General features: G+C 38.9%; 1 protein-coding gene across 1 annotated transcript in view; it reads left to right on the forward strand.

Annotated features, from left to right (window-relative positions):
• Positions 1 to 1,069: 1,069 nt before the first annotated feature.
• The window catches only part of Uvrag (UV radiation resistance associated), a 274,073-nt gene continuing 267,266 nt past the window's right edge, over positions 1,070 to 7,876 (forward strand). Inside the window, exons 1-2 of the mRNA XM_013014162.1 lie at positions 1,070 to 1,194; positions 6,637 to 6,671. The gene's annotated coding sequence lies outside the window, so the exon portion shown is untranslated. The remainder of the gene's footprint in view (positions 1,195 to 6,636; positions 6,672 to 7,876) is intronic.

Here is a 7,876-nt window from a genome sequence, read left to right on the forward strand (position 1 = left end):
GGAAACTGGGCTGATTGTGGAAAAGTGAGTCTTTCAGAGTGAGCCTAGGGAATCCTTATAAATACATCGCAGCTTTTCATACTTAGGAGATTACACAAATTTATTAGACAATAACCTTCTGTGTCAAAGAATGTTAATCTCTAGGTTGGGAGAAAGGATTCAGTTGTGTGTGTGTGTGGAGGAAAGTACATGGGCCCTCCTGTCTGGCTGGAGAGGAACTGAGCATGGATGGGTAGGGATGGACTGCCTTCCGCCCCAGGGGCCTTCATGAAGCATATTTGAAAACAGCATGAAGTTTCTGTCTTGAAGTCTGAAGATAATTATCCAGCCAGGGGAACTAGCTTTTGGGGATGAATCTGTTGTGGAAGAATTCAGTATTGCTAACATTTTTTCTTTCTGATAAAAAAAAATGACTGTCCCCAAAATTATCATTTTGTAATTTTATTGATTTCTGGTGTTTCTTGTGGAGCACCAGTTGTGGCCCCAGATAAAACATGGATAGGAAGTAGGCTGTTAGGAAATAGAGACTAGTTGGTGCTGGGGAAATGAGAATTGAAATACAATAGTTGTGGTACTGGCTGAATGGAGTCCTGGTGAGTTAACTGCTGTTAGTTTTTTTGGCTGTGGTCTGTTCTCCTGGTTGTACAAATGATCCACTATCTAGACTGAACTTGCAACAATCAGCAGCTGCTGATTTTCTATTTGTATTCAATAGATTTTGCATGTCTGCTCAAGTGTTTCTGTGGAAAATGCAAGTGATTGCTTAGTTTATGTGCTAGAAAATAGGAAGGATATTCTGCAGGTGTATTGCACTTACATTTATAGTGTTCCAAAAATATATCATCTGTTGTCATTCATTTCATACTTACAACAACTCTACATGAGATAGGGCAGAGGTAATTTCTGTTTAACGAAGGGGATACTGAGGCATGACTAATAGGCTGGGTCATAGTTGTCTGCTCAATAAGTAAACCAATCTAGACAACCTGTTACGTTTCATTTTGGAACTGCAACATTCAGAACATTTTATAGAGGCAAAACCTGAATTACCCTATCTTTGTGTTATTATTTTTTAGCGGCGACTTCGACATCTTCGGAACATTGCTGCCCGGAACATTGTTAATAAAAATGGCCATCAGCTACTTGACACCTTCTTCACACTTCATCTGTGTAGCAGTGAAAAAATATGCAAAGGTAAGGCCTCTGTGGACCTACTCATTGCTGTATCTCATGTTTGTTTATTCCTTTTTTAAAAAATTTTCTCTGGTGGTACCAGATAGAGTTTGAACACAGGGCTTTGTGCTTGCTTACTAGGCAAGCACTTTACCACTTGAACCACATTCTAGCTTCATTTTTTTAGATAAGGTCTTGATTTTTTGCCTGGGCCAGGCTGAACTATAATCCTTTTACTTATGTATCTTGCATAGTTGGGGTTTCTTTTATTATTATTATTATTATTATAAAGGTGATGTACAGAGCGGTTACAGTTATATAAGTCAGGTAAAGAATACATTTCTTTTTGTTGTGGGGCTTGAATTTTGGGCCTGGGTGCTGTCCCTCAGCTCTTCAGCTCAAGGCGAGTACTCTACCTCTTTGAGCCACAGCACCACTTCCAGTTTTCTGGTGGCTAATTGGAGATAAGAGTCTCACAGACTTTTCTGCCGGAGCTGGCTTTGAACCATGATACTCAGATCTCAGCCTCCTGAGTAGCTAGGATTATACGTGTGAGCCACCAGCGCCCAGCATAAGAATACATTTCTTTTTGGATAGTGTCACCTTTTCCCTTGCTCTCTCTCAGTTTTTCCTTCCCATCCCCACTACACTTCATTTTCAACACAGTGTCCAGTAAGCATAGCTGGGATTTTAGTCATGTTTCACTATGCTTAGCTTTTTTGTTGAGATGAGGGGATCTCAGGGTTTTTTTTGCCTGGATTGATCTCAATCCTGAGTACCTGGAATTACAGGTGTGAGCCACTGTGCTCAGCCTTCATGTTTTTATTTTGTAATACATTGATTCCCAGTGCCTTCCACAATTATTGCTTATTGGAAAGTTAAATTATCATGCTGTCTGAAAATATTTTGAGCATATATATATATATATATATATGTATACATATTAAAGAAGCATTGCAGATGGGCATTATGGCTCACTTCTATAATCTCGACTATTGTAGGAGACATTGCTACGGAGGATCATGGCCTGAAGCTGGCTTGCGGATAATGCAAGATCCTATCTGAAAAAGGACTGGGGGCATGGCCCAAATGGTAGAATATTTGTCTAGCAAGCACAAAACCCCGAATCTCAGTATCACCAAGAACAAAAAAAGATATGTTTAGTGGATAGTTTTTTTAGTTAACTATAAGCTTTATGTTGATAAGTTTGTTAGTCCTTTTTGAATATTAGCTGCCAATATTCTAGGAGCTAGCATTTAAAATGGATTATAAAGAGGCCAAGGATATTGCTCAGTGATAGAGTGCTTGCCCAGCATTCACAAAACCCTGGATTGAATAGCTAGGATTGCAAGTATGAGCCACCAGCATCCGGCTAGTCATCTTTTTAGTGCCCTTAGGAGATTGTCTATATTTTTAGTAGTTCATATTAAATATCAATTATTCTATTCAGAGAATAAAGCCCATGTCAGTGGATGGGGAACTAGATTTTAATTCTGGTTCCCTCTTAAACTTGGAGTTTTTGTAAAATCAGATTCTTTTTCAGAGTAGTTACTTTCTTACCTATTACATGTTAAGTGCCTCTTCTCTCCTGGATACTGACTAGCTTAGATCTACTCAAGGGAGAACTCTGTATATTCCAAGTTAGGAGATTTATGATCTCATCCAAGTCTCATATCAAAATCTCTGTGACCTTTCCTTTGAACTCTTATATCCAGTTTTATACACTGCATCTATCTACACCCAATCTACTCCATATTTTCAAAATTGACTTTCTGGTGTTCTAGCTCTGATCTACCTGTGGTGCTGTCTTCTGCCAGAAAATGGCAACTCCATTTTCTAGGCCAAAAACTTTAAAACTATCCTAGATTATTCATTTTCTTTTATATTCCACATCCAATCATGTAGCAAATCCTTTGGTCCATCATTATCATAGTAGGCCCATAATCTGATCACTTCTCCAACCTCTGTCCTCTGCTGCCTAAATTCTAATAGCTTTTTCCCCTTAGGCCCCAGCATCCTCTCAGTGGGGATCCTGTTAATCCTTTCTAGTGGCTTCCCCTCTCATTTGGAGTAAAAGCCAAGATCCTTAGTTTCTGAGGTCATGGTCTGACTTGTTACCCCTCAGAACTCATCTTCTGCCACCCCCAAGCTCCTTCTTGCAGCCTCTCTGACCTACCTGTCCAGGCTTTGTTCATTTTGGGCCTCTGCACTTGCTGTTTCTTTGGCCTGAGCCCTTTCCTGTAGATAGCCATCTGGCTCACTAGCCCATCCATGTTCTTGCATGTTTTTCTCTGCCTGCTTCTCAGAAGAACTCCTCCACCACTGATTAGCCCTTTGTTTCTTCTGTGCTTTATTTTTTTCTCCACTATATTTAAGATCACTGACATCTGTATGTTTAGTTACTTGGTTAAGATGTATTTTTTTGCACTTGAATGGCAGCCCCCTGAGGGGAGATGTTATTAGATTAGTTTTTCTCATTGTTTTGTCTGTCTAATACCTATAACAGTGCTTGCCACATCCTAGGCCCTTAATACATTGTTCTTCTTAATTTTTTTGAATAGGTAATGCGATCTATGGTTCAATATTTATATAAAGGTTTAAATTGAAGGGTGGGCACCGGTGGCTTACGCCTGTAATACTAGCTACTCAGGAGGCTGAGATCTGAGGATCACGGTTTAAAGCCAGTCCGGGCAGAAAAGTCTGTGAGACTTTTTTCTCCAGTTAACCACTAGAAAACTGGAAGTGGTGCTGTGGCTCAAGGGGTAGAGTACTCTCCATGAGCTGAAGAATGCAGGGACCGCACCCAAGCCTAGAGTTTCAAGCCCCATGACCCCCCCCCCCCAAAAAAAAAGGTTTAAATTGAAACTTCCCTTTTACCTTTGTCCCATCATCTAGTTTCCACTCTATCATGATAACCAGTACAGTATTATTCATTTCTTTTTAAAAAAATTCTTTATTGAGATTAAGTGATTATATAAATTTCACAGTGTTGTGGGAAGCTAAAATCACAAACACATTTTTACCTTTACAAGGCAAATTGTCATTATCATAGTCTATAAAGCTTGTGAACTCTACAAATTTTGACAGTTGGTTCTTAGGGAGACTCCCTAGTTTTTCTTTTCTTTTCTTTTTTTGTTTTTTTGCTAGTACTGGGACTTGAATTGTGGTCCTTGAACTGAGTGCTCTACCACTTGAGCCATGTTTCTAGTTCTGGTTTCTTTTTTTTTTTGTCAGTCATGGGGCTTGAACTCTGGACCTGGGCACTATCCCTCAGCTCTTCAGGTCAAGAAGCACTCTACCATTTGAGCCACAGCGCCAGTTCTGGTTTTTGAACTGGAGATAAGAGTTTCACAGAGTTTCCTGCCTGGGCTGGCTTTGAACTGTGATTCTCAGATCTCAGCCTCCTGAGTAGCTAGGATTATAGTTGTGAGCCACTGGCGCTCGGCCAGTTCTGGCTTTTTTGCTGGTTAATTGGAGATAGATTTCTCACAGATTTATCCATCTGGGTTGGCTCTGAACCATAATCCCTAGATCTTAGCCTCCTGTGTAGCTAGAATTATTGGCATGAGCTGCAGGTGCCTGGCTGTGTAATTTTTTTCTGTCTATGAATAGTTGTATCTCACTTTGTTTAATTGGCAATTTCTGCTGGGAATTTAGGTTGTTCTAGTCTTTTACTACACACATAGCATCGTCATAAATAACTTTGCAACTACATTATTTCATATCGGAGTTAGCATATTTTTAGGGTAAGTTCCGTGATGTGGAAACTAGGACAAAGAGATTATGTAACCTTTGTGTTGGAAGATATTTGTATATGAGTACCTTTCCCCCACAGCCTAGTCAATAGACTGCAAACTACTAAAGTTTTGCCAATCTGATAGGTACAAATGACTATACTATATAGTTGAAACTTACATTTCTTCTATTTTTAATGAGGTTGGGCACTACTAAAACATTTGTTGAACAAATGGAATTCAGCATAAAAGCCAAAACGTGCCCTTGCATTGGTATGCTGTAGTCTCCTGACTGCTGTGTTTCTTTAGGTCTTTGCAGGGATATCTGGAGAGCATTTGTAGCTGATGGCCCTTTTTGTATAGAAATAGATCTTGGACGATAACTGTTTGAAAATTTGCTTGTCAAATGAATTTGTTGAACTTGACAGAATAAAAATTTATAAAATTTAAAGCTGGGGGTCGGTGGCTCATGTCTGTAATCCTAGCTACTCAAGGCTGAGATCTGAGGATCACAGTTCAAAGCCAGCCCCGGCAGGAAAATCCATGAGATTCTTATCTCCAATAAGCCACCAGAAAACTGGAAGTGGGGCTGTGGCTCAAGTGGTAGAGCACTAGCCTTGAGCTGAAAAGCTAAAATTATAGGTATGAGTCATAGGCAACTGGCTCTTAATCTAAGTTCATTATTTAAAAATTTATATGTAAGTATAATGTGTGAAATTGTTTAATCAATAAAATATGGAGTATCTATCTACTTGTGGATTATTTTAGGGATTGAGAAAATAGTACTTATACAGAACAAACACTGCTGGCTTCATGGGTATTAGGGGAGGAATATGTGAGGCATAAATTTTAATATATTAGAAAAATGGTTTGTGCATACATCACCTCAAATCATCTCAGGTGGCCTAGCTCCTCAGCTCTCCTTCTGTCCCCTTTTACCTCCCACCCCCCAAAAAAGAGAATCCATCTCAGTGTCAGTGATGTATGCATCACATAGGAAATGTCAGCCTACAACAGCATGAGGCTGTAGGAGTGTTTGTGGGGTCTGCAGTTGTCAGGAAGGCATGGAGGCAAGTCGGAAAGTTTGCAGAAGGAATGTTGGATGGTTGTTGGGATCCATCCTTGGTTGCAACTTCTAATATATTTTAATTTTGTCTTTGAGTTTTGCAACATTTACCAACACACATGTAAGTTTGTTGAATCATGAGATGTTAATGCTTACACAGAGCCTTCAATCATTAGTCTAATTTGTAAGTTGTCCAGTGAAGAAATGGGCTTATAGAAATTACAGAGATGGAATGTTGAAGATGGGTGGAGAGCTTAGGTTATGGGGTTACTAAGTCAGAGTTTATTCCACAGAGTTACAGGGATATTCATTAGAGATGTTTTGGGAAAGACAGAGCAGATGAATCAGTTGTATGAAGTGGAAATAGGGAAGGAAGCAGAAAGTTTGAGTTTTTTAGGGTTCAAAGTAGAATATATGGTAAAAGGATGCAACTAGATAACAATCATTAAATCAGAAAGATTTTAACCTTTATTGATTTTTTTCCCCTTTAAAACTTTTATTTAATCTTTTAAAATTTTATTTTATAAAGATAACCAAGAGAATAGAACTCTTCAGTGTGTAAGTGATTTAATAAGTCATGTGTTCAGAAATTATAGGATTACGAGTGAGTTAATGAGCTTAATTTCTTTCATTTCACTTATTGTTCTTTTTCTTCTTTTCCAGAATTTTATAGAAGTGAAGTGATTAAGAATTCCTTGGTAAGTTTACTTTTTGACAGGTATATGATCAAGCCTATGATACTCATTTTACAAGATGCAGAGATAAAGAATTATGTTTCAGTTCTTGTGTTCTGGCATGTTGGCAAATCTGCTTCTTTGTTTACTCATCACTGATTGGCTCATTGCCTTACCCTCTGCTTAGAACATGCCTGACACATTGATACTTCATAAGTATTTACTGAAATAATTTTTTTTCTATTGAAAACTTCAAATTGAAGTTGTTAAAAACTCATGCTATTATTTCCATTTGCTATAAAGAAGATTTTGATTTGGTATCTTTGTTTAGATATAGTAGGTTTTACTTATTTTTTTGGTGGTACTGGAATTTACCATGCTTGCTTCATTGGCTGGCATTCTACTACTTGAATAATACTTCCAGCCCAGCATTTTGCGGATTTTTTTTTTTTTTTGATGTGTAGTCTCAAGAACTTTTCTGTCTAGACTAGCTTCCTTCAGCCCTCCAGATCTCAGGATTACAGACATGAGCCACAGGCACCTGGCTATATATCTTAGTGATCTTAGAATCTTGTGTTTATGCATGCATGACAGCTGTATATCATTGCATATAACTTATTTGGTCAGATGGGGATCTGAAAGACTTTTTGCATGCCTGGCCCTGATCTTGATCTCTGCCCCCTGAGTACCTAGGATTACAGACATGAGCCACCATGCCCAGCTTGTTAAGCTATAGTTAAGATTTTATTTAGGTCTTTGGCTATGGTCCCTTGATTTTGGCAGTGGTATTTCAACTTTAGAAAGTTGTGTACTGAATATATGTTTAAATGGCTGTTTATTGGAATTTTTTTTTTTTTTTGGTCAATTGTGGGGCCTGAACTCTTGGTCAATTGTGGGTCTTTTGGTCAATTGTGGGGCTTAGGCTCTGTCCCTCAGCTCTTCAGCTCAAGGCTAGCACTCTACCATTTGAGCCACAGCTCCACTTCCAGCTTTTTCTGCTTATGTGGTGCTGAGGAATTGAAACCAGGGCCTCATGCATGCAAGACAAGCACTCTACCACTGAGCCACCTTTCCAACCCTGAAATACAGAGTTTATTAGTAATAATAATAATGGTAATTATTATTATTATTTTTGGGTCCGGTTGTGGGGCCTGAACTCTGGGCATGGGCGCTGTCCCTCAGCTCTTCAGCTCAAGGCTAGCACTCTACCACTTGAGCCACAGTGCCAC

Source organism: Dipodomys ordii, unplaced genomic scaffold (assembly GCF_000151885.1).
Source record: "Dipodomys ordii isolate 6190 unplaced genomic scaffold, Dord_2.0 Scaffold22, whole genome shotgun sequence".
NCBI lineage: Eukaryota > Metazoa > Chordata > Mammalia > Rodentia > Heteromyidae > Dipodomys > Dipodomys ordii.